This window comes from Chrysochloris asiatica, unplaced genomic scaffold, assembly GCF_000296735.1.
Source record: "Chrysochloris asiatica unplaced genomic scaffold, ChrAsi1.0 scaffold00544, whole genome shotgun sequence".
Classification (NCBI taxonomy): Eukaryota; Metazoa; Chordata; class Mammalia; order Afrosoricida; family Chrysochloridae; genus Chrysochloris; species Chrysochloris asiatica.
In genome coordinates this window covers 554,898-570,571 of record NW_006409062.1, presented here as the reverse complement: position 1 = coordinate 570,571, position 15,674 = coordinate 554,898, and the positions used below count along the sequence as shown (strand labels likewise).

The window sequence follows — 15,674 nt, the reverse complement described above, 5'->3', positions numbered from 1 at the left end:
TGCAAAAGAATCATTTTAATGGCCTTCTTTGTGTAAGTGTAGAGGAGCAGGTCTTGAGGAAAGGGTGTAAAAATTTCTTGGGTGCTTTGAGTGACAAATATTAGCCTCACCCTTTGTGGGAGCAAGAGTGTATGAAAAAGGAGGGGTTGGGTGGATGGCTTGGGTCAGTGAGCTGGAAGAGCTAAGCATTAAGATTGCTGAAAGTTGTAATATGTGTACTTTGGGCTTATGATCCTGGACTGAGAGTCACCTAGGGCTCATCTCTCCTTTAAGAAATCATGCCAAAAGTCTTTGTCCCCAGGAAATAGAGCAGAGGACTCAGCCTCCACTGCCTAATCTCCAACATGGCAACCTGAGCCTCATCTCCTCTAGCCTGAGTATTCTGACTGAGACAATTTCCTTAGCAGCCTCTTGTTTTAGAACCAAAGATACTGACCTCGTGCCAATTTCCTGAGCTTCCTCAGGCCCTGTGAGTGGCCACAACTATTGATCCAACACAACTTTATCTCTACTGTTTAGAAGGTGGCCTATCAAGGCTCTAAACAGTACCCTGGACAGGGTGGTCAGGAGCCTGTTTCCAGAAGATGATGCTTGAGAGTGAGAAGCCCACCCTGAAGGACTTGCTACTCTAAAAGATAACAACACCTTAACAACTGTAACCACTTTAGGAACTGAAGACATGATTCAGCTTGTGGATTTGAATACATCTCGCCAGTGTAAACCCCAAAACTACCATGCCATACTCCCAAGATCAGTCTACCAAGATTGAACCAAGTCAGATGGTATTCTGCCTTTAAGATACCACAGATAACAGGAGATAAACTGAATTTACTGAACTTCTGGATTATTATCTATTACCATCAGATGGGCACCCAAATGTTTCCACTCCAACGATAAATGAAGATGCATTATTTTTACTCCAGTGTAAAGAGATGTGCTTCTCATACTTAACTGCACATTAGAATCTCCCTGGTGTTTAAAAACATCAATGCCTGGGTCCCAGGCCCTGAAATTCTTATTCAATTTGTCTGGAGCCTGGGCATCAGTTTTGTTTTGTTTTCTACAAACATTTGAGGAAACTGTAATGAACATCTAAGGTTGAGAATCACTGGTATGAGCATATAGACAGATCATACATATTTATATATGCATGTGTCCATTCAAAAATATACATATATAATCAATGGCTTATCTATTTTTATATAAGGTATAATGTTGTTATCAAGTGCTGTCGAGTCGGTTCCAACTCATAGTGACCCTGTATAGGGTTTCCAAGGAGTAGCTGGTAAGTTTGAATCACCAACCTTGCCGTTCAAACTGACCTTGTAGTCCAGTGCATTACCTTGCAGCAGTATACCAGGACTATATATATATATACGTGTGTATGTGTGTATTTACAAAGAACTTGCAATAGAAAACTAACAAATTCATTTTATGAAGCAAGCATAGCCCTGATATCCAAAAAGGAAAACACATCAATAAAAAGTGTGGCACTGTAGGGCAAGCACTAGAATGCTAACTACAAGGCTGGTAGTTCAAACCCATGAGCCACTCCTTGGAAACCCTATACAGGGTCATTATGAGTCAGAACAGACTCAATGGCACTTTAGATAACAACATCCCCCATGAACATATATGCAAAAATTCTCAACAAAATCCTAGCCAATAGAATCCAAAAAAATAATACATCATGACCAAGTGGGATTTTTGTATGCCAGGTATACAGGAATGGCTCAATATTAGAAAAATGGTCAACATAATCCACCACACAAATAAAATACAGGGAAAGAAAACACGTTATCATGTCAACTAATGCAGAAAAAACATTTGATAAAATACATCACCCATTCCCGATTTAAAACAAACAAACAAAAAAAACACTCAACAAAATAGGAATAGAAGGTAAATTCCTCAACATAATTAAGGTCATATATATAAAACCAAAGTCAACATCACTCTCATTGGAGAGAAACTGAAAGAAAGCATTTGCCTTGCGAATAAGAATGCCCTTTATTACCACTCCTACTCAATATTGTGCTGGAAGTCTTCAAGTTATAAGATAAGAAAGAGAAATTAAAGGCATCCAAAATGGCAAAAAAGAAGTAAAACTGCTTGCAGATGATATGATCCTATACACAGAAAATTCCAAACACTCAGCAAAGAAGTCATTGGAACTTATTAAAAGATTTAGCAAAGTGGCAGGGTACAAGATGAACATACAAAAATCAGTTGGATTCCTTTACATTAATAAAGAGAGCTCTGAAAAGGAAATCAGGAAAACAACATCTCTTCAACAAATGATACTGGCAAAACTGAAAATCCATTTGGAGAACAATGAAACAAGACCCATATCTCACACCACATAAAAAACAAACTCAACGTAGATTAAAGATCTAAATGTAAAGCCTAGAACTATAAAGATCATCAGTGAAAAAATAGAAACAAACTTAGACTCTGATACATGGCATAAATACACTATTAAACATAACTGAAAACACACAGAAGACAAAATAGATGACTGGGACCTCCTAAAAATCAGATACGTGAATCTTATGTGAATCAAAAGGTGAGACCCCACAGACTGGGAAAAAATGTTTTGCAATGACATATCACACAAGGCTCTAGTCTCTAAAATGTATAGAATGCTACAACACCTCAACAGGAAGGCAAATAACCCAATTAATAAGTGGAAAAAGGACACGAACAGTTTGCCAAAGGTGGCCAACAAACATATGAAGAAAGACTCATGATCATTAGCCATTGTTGTTGTTGTTTAGTGCCATCGAGTCAATTCTGACTCATAGTGACTCTGTATAGGGTTTCCAAGAGCAACTGGTGGGTTTGAACTGCCAACCTTGCAGTTCAAATTGATTTCTGTGGTCCAGCATATTATCCTGCAGTGCCACACCAGGACTCAATCACAATAAAAAGTTAAAAAAAAAAAAAAAAAAGCGTGTAGTAGAGGAGTTTTATTTTCTTCTTTTAGTTGTATTTTTTTTTCAAATTTTATACAGTGATCATGTAATGAATTTTTTTTTAATCATGGTGGATAAGCCAAAGGTGTTACTTTAAAAAAAAGTAAGAAAAAGAAGAACAATTTTACTAGTCCTTGTAGATCCGGCTAAAACTCCACCTCTCTCTGAGGAAGTGCACAGCTATCCCAACATCCCCTGTCCATCCTCTGAAAACTTCCAGCCTTGGGATCATTAAACCATAGGTCCCAAGGTGGTCAAATGATTAAGCACATGCCAATTAACAAAAAGGTAGGATTGGAAACTACCCAGATACACCTGGAAGAATCTGAAATATCATATCCATAAAAACCCTATGGAGCACAATTCTATTCTGACACAAATAGGATCTCCATAAATCAACTGGAAGGTAACTAATACTGTTTTGTTCTGTGTGTGTGTGTGATCCTCACAGCATAACTAACCATAATCTGGTATCAAGTACTTGCTCTCTTTACATGGGGTATGGCATGACCCCCAGTAGCCAGCGAGTCCTGAGAACAGGGTCTGACACATATCTGTTGTTAGGAGGGACAGGTACGGATGTATGAGAGGGCTCCAAAAATTTATATGGAAAATGGAATTAAAAGACAATGAAACTTTTCTCTGAACTTTTTGAAGCCCCCTTGTATTATTGATAATCTGGGTCTGAGCTGACAACTGGAGAGTTAGCCATTTCCCTGAACAAAGGTTTCCTCTGGGATGAAACACAGAGAGCTCCCTTCGGGTTTCAGGATGCACTGTCTAAGGGAGTGGAAAGGAAAAACATATTGGCAAGGCTGATGGAAGAGTATATAAATGAGTTCTGTGGATAAGTGTGGCGAGCTGGCTGGGGTCCCTGGCTGTCCAGGAATCGGGTGAATGTATGGATTGTATTCTGAATTCCCCACTGCACTGGGCACCTCATTCAAAGCTGGCCAGGGCCGTGTCTAGGTATGGTTTAGGCTGGTCCAGGTAGGAGAGGAACTGACTCACCTCCACCTCAGGAAGCCAGAGCAGAGGCTGTACTCTGCCAAAGGATAAAGCGCACACAGGCCCCAGTCTTGTCATCCTTGTGGGATGGTTCTGAAGGCAGGCTTTGTGGAGAGTCTCTGCTAGGCTAGCTGCTACACAAGCACGGGTAACCAAAGGAACTGGAAAATGGTAGTATGACCCCTGCCACCTCCCTTCCACTAAATGCCAAAATACCTGTTACTGGGATGAGGGTTATCTAGCTGATTCCATATATGCCTCCCAGAAATGGGGAATGTTTTACAATGTAGCCTTCCCAGAGTTTGGAGACACTATACTATAAGAAAAGGGCTCTGGTAGAGTAGTGGGTAACACATTGGGTTGCTAACCTCAAGGTCAACAGTTCAAATCCAGCAGCCACTTCATGGAACAAAGATGAGGCTTTCTGCTCCCATAGTGATTTACAGTCTTAGAAACCCTATACAGAGTTGCTATGAGTCAGAACCGACTCGATGGCACGCAACAGCAATATTATAAGAGGCTCCAGGGCTTCATGGTCACGTAAATATAGGAAATATCACAGATGCTATTTCCAGTCTCCCAGAGTCACAATGCACATTAACGCAGTAAAGCTCTGACAAATCCTTCCATTAGAAAATCTATTGAATTGTATTTAGCATTTTTCAAATTGAATTGGTCTACCATCTTTATTCATGGGGCACCAATTACCATCCTATGACCTCTTTGGAAAGATCTGAATTAGTCATTTTACAATAAACTTTAACAGTTCTATTTATCAGGAACTTATTTTAATTTTCAAGAAAAAGGATAATTTAATAAGTACTAAATAATTGGGTTCCAGGCCCTCAAATAGTTTATAGTTCAGTTGAGGAGATGATACTCATTGGGAACAGTTTGGTTTCTTTAGAATAACAATGTAATACATGCATGAAGGAGCACAGTGGCTCCATATAAGCATTATTGTGAACCGCAAAGTCTCAGGTTTGAGCCTACCAGCTGCTCTCTGGGAGAAAGAAGAAGCTTTCTGTTTCAGTGAGTATGTAAAACCTGGGGAACCCTATACAGGGTTGCTGTGAGTCAGAACCAATTCAATGGAACTTAACAACAGCAAAATATTCTGTGAGTACCAAAATCAGTGGTACAAACAAAGAACTGTTTAAGGAAGAGAGAAGCCAGTACAAGCAGGAAAGGTACCAAGAACATTCCGGTGGAAAGACAAACTCAATTTCTGAAGGATGAACACACGATGCTTGCAGAGGGAGGATGCACTGGGGATATTGGCTTTATCTTGTTGTTTTGATTTTTAATTGAGGTAAAACTCAGATCTTATTTTACGACAAAGCTCACTCACACACACACACAATTCAACCAGCATATATGAAAAAAAAAAAAGGAAGATATCTTCCTCCGGTGTCAGACTTTGAGTCAAATTGGAAAGATTCTGAAATGAAGGTTATCTGTTCTGAGCACAGGGAATTTCAGAGAAAATTCTTTCTTGTCCTATGACCGAGTTAGAATCTGACCAGCACCATTTTGAAAAACAAGCCAATTTAGGGCACAGAAGCTCAAAAACCTCATTCTCCATTTGCAGATAACCAAAGTCTTAATTAAGTACACAAAAAATCTGTCCTAAAAACAAAAACCCTTGGCACCTCGTTGCAGAAACACGGTACTTCACCTCACCAATTCTCCTGACAATCTTTGTAGGACTCGGAGCAAGTGGTACGGCCTCTGTGGCCAGGACAGGCTGCTGGGCTAGGCTCTTTGTTGCTGGACAATGCCTAAAGTATTTTAGGAGTATGACTCCTGCTTTGCTTTGATTCGTTTGTTTTATTTTCACCGAAAACACAAGGAAGTGACTATTCCATGCTCTTGCAGTATCTCGACAGCAAGTGTTGTCAATTCTGATGAAATTATCATAATTAAAAAAATTTTTTTTTTTGGTTAAGCCCCTGAAATTCTGCCACTTGCACATTTTGGCCTCATTAATTAGTGGAAAGGTGGTAAGTGATGGGCATGGCAGAGAGGCAGCCCTTGTCAGAATAGGCAGGAATGACACCTATCTTACAGGTCTGGTACATCTGGGAATAGCTGGAGCTTAAGAGCAGCAGAGATTGGCTGGTCTGTGGCATGAAAGGGGTGGGGAGGTTGGAATTCCAGGACCCAAATCACCACATTTGATTCTCAATGTAATCTTATGTGAGGATTATAATCATTTCAGAGATGAGAGAATTGTTCTCTCTTCTTCTCCTGGGGTTCTGGACAAAGGAAGGAATAAAACAATGGAAGGTGAAGGTTAAAATACCTTTATGACTCAAATGCTAGAGTATGAGGAACCAGCAATCTATGAGCATTCCAGTTGCTCCACATCTTTGGCAACATCTGATGTTAGTTATTTTAACTGAGCAAGGATGGAGGTTCTTGGTATATCATGTGGTTTTGTTTTCCAGTTCCCTAACGACTAATGATATTGAGCACTTGTACGTGTTCTTGTTGCTCACTTGTACAAATGCCTTTGTAAAATTTCTCTGTAAGACTTTTGCACATTTTTATTGCTTTATCTTTTTATTACATATTTTACATATTCTCAATACAACGTGGAATTTGAACTATTTTTGCAGTAGGAATTTGAACTATTTTCTCTAGATTTGTGACTTGTCTAGTCATTGCCTGCATCTTTTGATGGACAGCAATTCTTAATTTTAATAACGCATGACTAGTGTTTTGTCTTTTTTATGGTATGTGCCTTTTATGTCCTAAGAACTCAAGGCCTACTCCATGTTTGCAAAGACCTTCTCTGTTTTCTTTTAGAAGTTTCATGTTTGGATCAATGATCCATCTTGAGTTGATTCTTCCTTATGATATGAGATAGGGGCCAAAATTAATTTTGGAGACATCCACTTGTTCCAGCACCACTGATGAAAGCTTTTCTCTCCATGTAGTATAATATTTCATAAATGCTATCTTGACCCAGTTTTGAGGCTCTGGCAAGAGGTAGGTCAGTTCCCTTATTTTAACAGTTGATTGAGTTCACTATCCAACCAATCCTCTTATCAGACTCACACTACTGGTTCATCATTACCCAGGCCAGGTACCCAACAACTGGCCAATAACTACAGACAGTTCCTGTACCCTCTGAGCCCACAGATGCATTCAAAACACCCAACTCTCAGGAAGTCCTCAAAGCCCAGTTAACCCCACACTCCTTGTCATGCATAAGCCCTATCCTACACCTATCCCCAGCTATAAACTCCTGAATGGCTCTGTGTTGTGGAGTGCTGTGAATCCCAGGGACTGTGAGTATAATAAGTCTTTACATGTTTCAGTCCTCCTTCTTTTAATTAAGGTTTGACCTCAAACATTAATACTGTATCAAGTAAAAACAGTTGTTGGATGACTTTTTTTTTTTTTTTTTTTAAGGTTTTTATTGTGGATTGAGTGAAAGTTTATGGGGCAGATCATCAGTTTTACATTCAACAAATCATACACCTTGTATCATTACAATGATTATAATCCCCTCCATGTTACCGGTGTTTATCTCTATTCACTTTAGCTCTTTTTTTCTTTTCTTTTCTTTAAAGACATATATTATATTTCTTTTCTTTAAAGGCATATATTATAGTTTACACCACCAAAGGGCACATTCTGCAAGTCTGGCTCCTGGCCACCAGCTCTCAGTCCCTCACTTCCCATGAATCTAGATCCTCAGCCACTTCCTCTCTCCATGTCCCTAACTCTGCCTCCATCTCTGGCATCACTGCTTCTCTGGATAAGGTTCCACATTCTGCTTGTGCTCTTCTCCCTTGATGATGCTAGGGTTCTTTGTTTCTGGACTCTAAGATTAACCCCTCTCCTGTTTTTGTTACAAAACTTCAACCTTTACAATTGTGAGAGTTGCAATTAATCATGATAACGATTGCTCATTATTGGATCATAAGAATCTTATCCCCATCTCTTTTAACCAGACCCATCTAGACAAGATGAAAACTATTCAGTGAGGACTCTTTCTTTCCCCATACACTATTAAACTAAACTCACCCTTAAAACCTTTAAGCCAGTCACTTCACGCCTTTATTACCCCCTCATTTCAGGTAGCCAATGTCTACATTGCCCGTTCCTTTCTACCCTTTGTACAGCAGGGATAGCATTGATACTTAATGTGACTCCTTCCCTCTCTGTTGGTATTCAGAGTTATTACCTCCATGAGTATAGGTCAAGTTCATCAAATTGTAGCAATTTACTCTCATTTCCTTTATCAAAATTTGTTTTGTTCTTTTTTTATCCATTGGATGACTTTGATGCCTGAACCAAAAATATAATGATAGGATTCTTCTGTTCCATTCATCTATTTGCACCTCTTTATGGTACTATGACCACCACTCCTCTGTCAGTTTCCATACTGGAGTGGCTCGAGTGCTGCAGTGATGCTGGCAGCTAAGCTGCTATTTTAAATACCAGCAAGATCATCCATGATAGACAGGTTTCAGCAGAGCTTCTAGAGTCTTAAGAAGGCAAGGTGGTTAGCCAGTGAAAACCCTACAAATTGTAGTGGAACATTGTCTGATATAGTGCTGAAACATGAGCTCCTAGCGTTAGGAGGCACTCAAAATATGACTGGGGAAGAGCCGCCTTTGCAAAGTAGAGTGGACCTTAATAATTTGAAAGGAGCAAAGCTTTCAGTACCTTCATTTGTGGATAGGGCACAACTCAAAATGAGAAGAAAAATTAATGATCAGAACGTGGAATGTACGAAGCATGAATCTAGGAAAATTGGAAATTGTTAATAATGAAATGGAATGCATAAAGATTTTATCCTAGTCATTAGTGAGCTGAAATAGACTAATATTGGCCATTTTGAATCTGACAAACATATGATTTACTATGCCAGGAATGACAGATTGAAGAGAAATGGTGGTGCATTTTTCATTCAAAAGAACATTTCAAGATCTATCCTGAAGTACAATGCTATCTGTAATAGGATAATATCCATATGTCTACAAAGAAGACCAGTTAATGTTACCATTATTCAAATTTTTACACCTACAACTAAAGCCAATGATGGTGAAATTTAAGATTTCTGCCAACTTTTTCAGTCTGAAATTGATATAACATGCCATCAAAATGCATTGGTAATTATGGTGATTGGAATGTGAAAGTTGAAAACAAAGAGGAAGGATCAGTAGGAAAATATGACCATGGTGAGAGAAATGATGCTGGAACTCTCATGATAGAATTTTGTAAGACCAATGACTTCATTGCAAATATCATTTTTAAACAACATAAAAGAAGACTATACACATGTATCTCACCAGATGGAATACACAGAAATCAAATTGACTACATCTGTGGAAAGAGATGGTGGAAAAGTTCCATATCATCAGCCAAAACAAAGCCAGGGGCAGACTGTGGAACAGACCATCAATTGTTCATATGGAAGTTCTGGATGAAGCTGAAGAAAATTAAAACAAGTCCACAAGAGCCAAAATGTGACCTTGAACATGTCCACTTTGAATTTAGAGAGCATCTGAAGAACAGATTTAATGCATTAGACACTAAAGACTGAAGACCAAAGAGTTGTGGAACCACATCAAGAACATCATACAGGAAGAAAGCAAAAGATCATTAAGAGGACAAGAAAGAAGGAAAAGACCAAAATGAATGTCAGAAAGACTCTGAAACTTGCTCTTGAGCATAGAGATGCTAAAGCAAATCAGATGAATGAGGAGGTAAAACAGCAGAAAAGAAAATTTCAAAGGACAGCTTGAGAAGACAAGTCCAATATTATAAGGAAACGTGCAAAGACTTGGAGTTGAAAAACAAAAAGGGAAGAACATGCTCAGCATTTCTCTAGCTGAGGGAACTGGAAAAAAAAAAAAATTCAAGCCTTGACTTAAAATATTGAAGGATTTTATGGGCAAAATAGTGAACAATGCAGAAAACATCAAAAGAAGTTGAAATGACTATACAGAGTCACTGGACCAAAAAGTAATGATCAGTGTTCAATCATCTCAAGTAGTAATGTGATCAAGAGCCAATGACACTGAAAGAAGAAGTCCAAGGTGCACTGAAGGCATTGTCATAAAACAAGGCTCCAGGAATTGATAGAATACAACTTGAAATGTTTCAACAAACTAATCCAACACTGTAGGCACTCACTTATCTATGCCAAGAGATTTGGAAGACAACTGTCTGACCAAATGACTGGAAGAGATCCATATTTGTGCCCATATGAGAGGTGACCCCACGGAATGCAGAAGTCGTTGGACAATGTCATTAATATTGCATGCAAGTAAAATTTTGCTAAAGGTAATTTAAAAATGGCTGCAACCATACATTTGCAGAGAACTTCCAGAGATTCAAGCTGGATTCAGAAGATGACATGGAAAAAGGGATATCATTGCTGACATCAAATGGATCCTGGTGGAAAGCAGAGAATACCAGAAAAATGTTTACCTGTGCTTTATTGACTACATAAAGGCTTTCGATTGTGTGTATCATGACAAGCTATGGACAACATTGTGGAGAATGAATATTCCAGAACACTTTATTGCACTCACAAGGAACCTGTACATAGACCAAGAGGCAATTGTTAGAACAGAACAAGGGAACATTGAATGGTTCAAAATTAGGAAATGTGTGTGCCAGGGGTGTATTCTTTCACTATACTTATTCAATCTGTATGATGAGTAACTAATCCAAGATGCTGGATTATATGAAGAAAAACATGGCATTCAGATTGGAGAAAGTCTCATTAACAATCTGTGATATGCAGATGATACAACCTTGCTTGCTGAAAGCAAAGAGGACTTAAAATACTTACTGATGAAGACGGGTTGCACAGTATGGGTTGCACCTCAATGTAAAGAAAACAAAAAATCCTCACCATTGGACCAATAAACAACATCACAATAAATGGAGAAAAGACTGAAATTGTCAAAGATTTTAATTTGCTCTGATCAACCATCAACACTCATGAAAGCAGCAGTCAAGAAACTAAATGATGCATTGCATAGGCAAATCTGCTGCACAAGCCCTCTTTAAAGTGTTGAAGAGCAAAGATGTCAATTTGAGGAATAAGGTACGCCTAACCCAAGCCATGGTATTTTCAATAACCTCATATGCATGTGAAAGTTGGACAGTGAATAAAGAAGACCATAGAAAAATTGATGCATTTTAGTTATGGTATTGGAGAAGAATATAAAAAGAACCATGAACTGCCAGAAGAACAAAAAAATCTATGTTGGAGGAAGTACAACCAGAATGCTCCTTAGAGGCCAGGATGGTGAGATTTTTGTCTCTCACACTTTGTACATATTACCAGGAGAGATCAGTCCCTGGAAAAGGACATCATGTTGGAAAAAGTGGAGAATCAAAGAAAGAAGAGGAAGACTCTTCAAAGAGATGAACTGGCACAGTGGCAGCAGCAATGGGTTCAAATTTAACATAGATTATGAGGATGGTGGAGGACCGACCGGGCAGTGTTTCATTCTGTAGTGCATAAGGTTGCTATGAGTCAGAGTTGACTGGATTACACCTAACAACAACAACTATCTGTAGATAACTACAATCAATCAATCAATCAATCAATCAATCAATCAATCAATAAAAAGCTGCCATCACATCCATTCCAATTCATGGCAATCCAAAAAGTATCATTGTAGAACTGTGCTCCAAGGAGTTTTCAAATTTTTCTAGCAGTAAATCACCAGCCTTTTCTTCTGAGACACCTCTGAGTGTACTCAAACTTCCAAAGTTGCATTTAGCACCCAGGGATTCAACATATTAAGGAAGTCTCTTTAAGCAGAATCATATAGAAGCATATGCATTAGTTATTTAACAAAAATGTTGTGACCAGAGGCTTATGGGTACCTAACCCTGGATTTCCCTTAAGAGCAACAGTTCAGTTGCTTAGGGTAAAGGATTGTCCTGATTTTAAACTATTCAGTATCCCTTTGTTCTGTTCCAACAACTCCTCTTGGTTTAGGTACAGATTCCTCATGAGCACAGTTAAGTGTTCTGGAATTCCCATTCAGCTGACTCCAATGCTGTATCAGTTTACCAAAACATTTCAATTTGTATTCTGTCAATTCCTGGTGCCTTATTTTTGCTAATGCCTTCAGTGCAGCTTGGACCTCTTCCTTCAGTTTTAGCTATAATTTCATGTTTGCAACAACTTTCTAGAGCATAGCTACAATTAATAAAGAAAATCAACCTCAGATTTTTCCATGATTATCTGATCTCCAGGAGATCTAGTGACACAGTGGCTAAAGCACTCAGCTGCGAACCAAAGCGTTGGTGCTTTAAACTCACCAGTCGCTTTGTGGGAGAAAGATGTGGCAGTTGGCGGCTGTACAGACTACAGCCTTGGGAAGCTATGGGGCATGTCTACTCAGTCCTATAGACTTGCTATGAGTTAGAATATTCTGTACAACAGTGGACTTGTGATCCACCCTTCCAAACCCCCTTCCGTAGGGGTTTTAAGAGAGTAGAGACCATGTCTTAATTGAGTTCTGCTCTCCCTAAGTGTCCGACAGTTCCTGGCACATTATGGCAAGTCAATAAATATTTGCTGAAGGAAATTTATGTGGATAATCTGGATGAAAGCTGGAAGAGGCCAGTAAATCTGAGGGCCAGGGAGTGAGAGTTGTAATGCTGGGGTGTGGTATGTGGTATGTGTGTGTGTATATCACACATGGTGGCCAGTGTCTGGATTTCCCTTTTGAAGGAATGCAAGAAAGGGTGTCTGTGTGAAGAGTACTAGTGTTAACAAGTGGGTGAGTGTGGGCTTGCATGAGTAGTAGAGTCTTCTGTGTACGGACATCTGAAAGGGAGTTTGTATTTCTAGGGAAGTCTGTGAGACAATTTATAATGAAATTCTGAGGACTGAGTCTGAAGTGTGGAAGGAACCTATATGTACATTTTTCAGACCACTCAATATTTTGGTCAGCCTATGGTATTTTCCTTAAGTTGTCTTTGCCACTTATTAACTCTTAGTTTCCAACCCTTTCATTATCTTCTTTTCCACTCACCTTGATCAAGTTTTTCACAATCCTTTCAAGTAACCTGAATTTAATGAGGCAAAGTGTCCTAATAAACAGATCATTGCCTATTATATATGTAACCCTGATGTTTTCTTTTTAAATATTTATTTTATACACTTAATTCTGTAATATTTGTTGTTGTTAAGCGCCATCGAGTGGTTCTGAATCATAGCAACCCTGTATGGGGTTTACAAGCAGTGGCTGGTGAGTTTGAGCTGCCAACCTTAAGGTTCAAGCTGACTTGTGGTCCTGTGCTTATCCTACAGTACCACACCAGGTCTGAGGACCTCTAGGCCCCAAGGTGATGGAAAAGACATGGGTGTTTTGGGGTTTGGCTGTCTGGACCTATCAGTGCAACCAGGAAACAACACATTACAACTACCATCACCCCAACTAATAGTGGTCTGGAGCATGTGCATGCTTGCACACACACACACACACAAACAGCTTCCAGCAACATCAGAAGCATATGCATTATTATGGGTTTCTTTGGTTTGGGTTGTAGCATGAGTCACACTTTTAGGATCTTCTTTCCTTAAGAAATCTAAATAGGCTTCTCAGTCAATGATAAGAATGGAAAAGAATATATTCAACACTCTTCTTTAAGCTTCAAAGCCACTCATGAGACCTCACTCTGTAAAAGAGGGACCAAAGTTTGAAGATGTCAAGTGACTTTGGCATGAAGTAACTAATGGACTCTCTGAGGGGTTCCTTTAATAAAGTCCCTAAGAGGTGCTTAGGACTTCTTTTTGTTTTATTTTGTTTTGCTCTATTTTGTTTTGGACTGAGAGATAGCCACAAACTAGAAAATGCAAGTTTAAGACCAGGAGGAGATTCTGGTTTAAGGCACATGGTGGAAGAGAAAGCCGTTTCCTCAGAGGTTAATTGTGTCTCCTATAACAAGACACCAAGGGCGGAGCCACAAGCCCTCAGAGTCAAGGAAGAGCTGGGTCAGAAATGACTCATCTGACTACATGTTTGTGACTAACTTGAGCAACCCTGGAGTAAATAAATGCAGAGGCCCAGCCCAAAGGTGGTCAAGCTCAATCTGGGTGGCTCCTTCTGAGTGTTCCAAGTTGAGGAGAAGCCTTTTCCATCACATTGCCAAAGCCAAGTAAAATTTGGATCAGAATATTTTTAATAGAGACTAGCAAGGTCAGCAGTTCAAACCCACCAGTCCTAGACAAGGTCACCATGAGTCAGAACCAACTCGACGGCACTTAACAACAATAGCAATTTGTTGTACTGTGGTGACTTGTGTGTTTCCATGCTTCTGGAAACTATGTCACTGGTATTTTAAATACCAGCAGGATCACCCACGGTGGATAGGTTTTAGCAAAGCTTCCGGAATAAGACAGACTAGGAAGAAGGAGAGGCAGACTACTCCTGAATGTTTAGTCACTGAATAGTAACAAAATATTGTCAGACATAGTGCCAGAAGATGTAGACATTATGAATCACAGTAGAGCATAGTGCTGAAAGATGAGCCCCTCAGCTTGGAAGGCATTCAAAATACGACTGGTGAAGAGCTGCCTCCTCAGAGTAGATATGACCAAAACGACTTGAAAGGAGTAAAGCTCTCAGGACCTTCATTTGCTGATGGGACACAACTCAAAATGAAAAGAAACAGCTGCAAACATTCATTAATAATTAGAACATGGAATATACAAAGTATGAATCTAGGAAAATTATAAGTTGCCAAAAATTAAATGGAATGCATAAAAATCAATATCTTAGGCATTAGTGAGCTGAAATAGACTAGTATTGGCCATTTTGAATCTGACAAACCCATGATTTACAAATTTAAGAGGAATGGTGGATTCATCATCAAAAAGAATATTTCAAGATTGAATCTTGAAGTACAGTGCTGCCTGTGATAGGATAATATTCATATGCCTATAAGGAAGACCAATTAATACCACTATTATTTGAATTTATGCAACAACCACTAAAGTCAGTGATAATGAAGTTAGAGAATTCTACCAACTTCTTCAGTCTTAAATTGATCAAACATGCAATCAAAATGCACTGATAATCACTGGTGATTGGAATGGGATGGGTGGACAGAAAGAGGAAGGATAGTACTTGGAAAATAAGGCTTTGGTGATAGAAATTATGTTGGAGCCTGCATGACAGAAATTTTTCAAGACCAGCAAATTATTCATTGCAAATATCTTTTTAAAACGACACCAGAGATGGAGGCAGAGATGACATGGAGAGATAGAGCAGCTGAGGACTCTAGACTCATGGAAAGAGAAAGGCTGTGTGCTAGAGGCCAGGAGGCAGGCTTGTAGAATGTGCCCTATGGTTTTTAAATGATTAATATATTCTTGAGCATTTTTGTGTACATTCCAAAAAGAAAACAGAGGGAATGGAAGTACATACTGTTGAATGATGATGCATGGAGGAGACTGTAATCAATACAATGAAATGATGAGTGTAAAACCAACGGTCTCCCATGTAAAGTATCACTTAATTCACAATAAAAACTTAAAAAAACAACAACCCACATACATAAAGGCAATTAAACAGGGATCAAATTGACTACACCTGTGGGAAGAGATGATGGACCATCTCAATTTCATCAGTCAAAACATGGTCAGCGGACAAAGGCAAGAAGTGACTGGCTTACAAGCTTTCAAGAGGGAAC

The 15,674-nt window shown here is 39.1% G+C and overlaps 1 pseudogene; it reads left to right on the top strand.

The window, feature by feature from the left end:
- Nucleotides 1-1,690: 1,690 nt before the first annotated feature.
- Nucleotides 1,691-15,674, top strand: part of LOC102815954 — an 18,506-nt pseudogene continuing 4,522 nt past the window's right edge.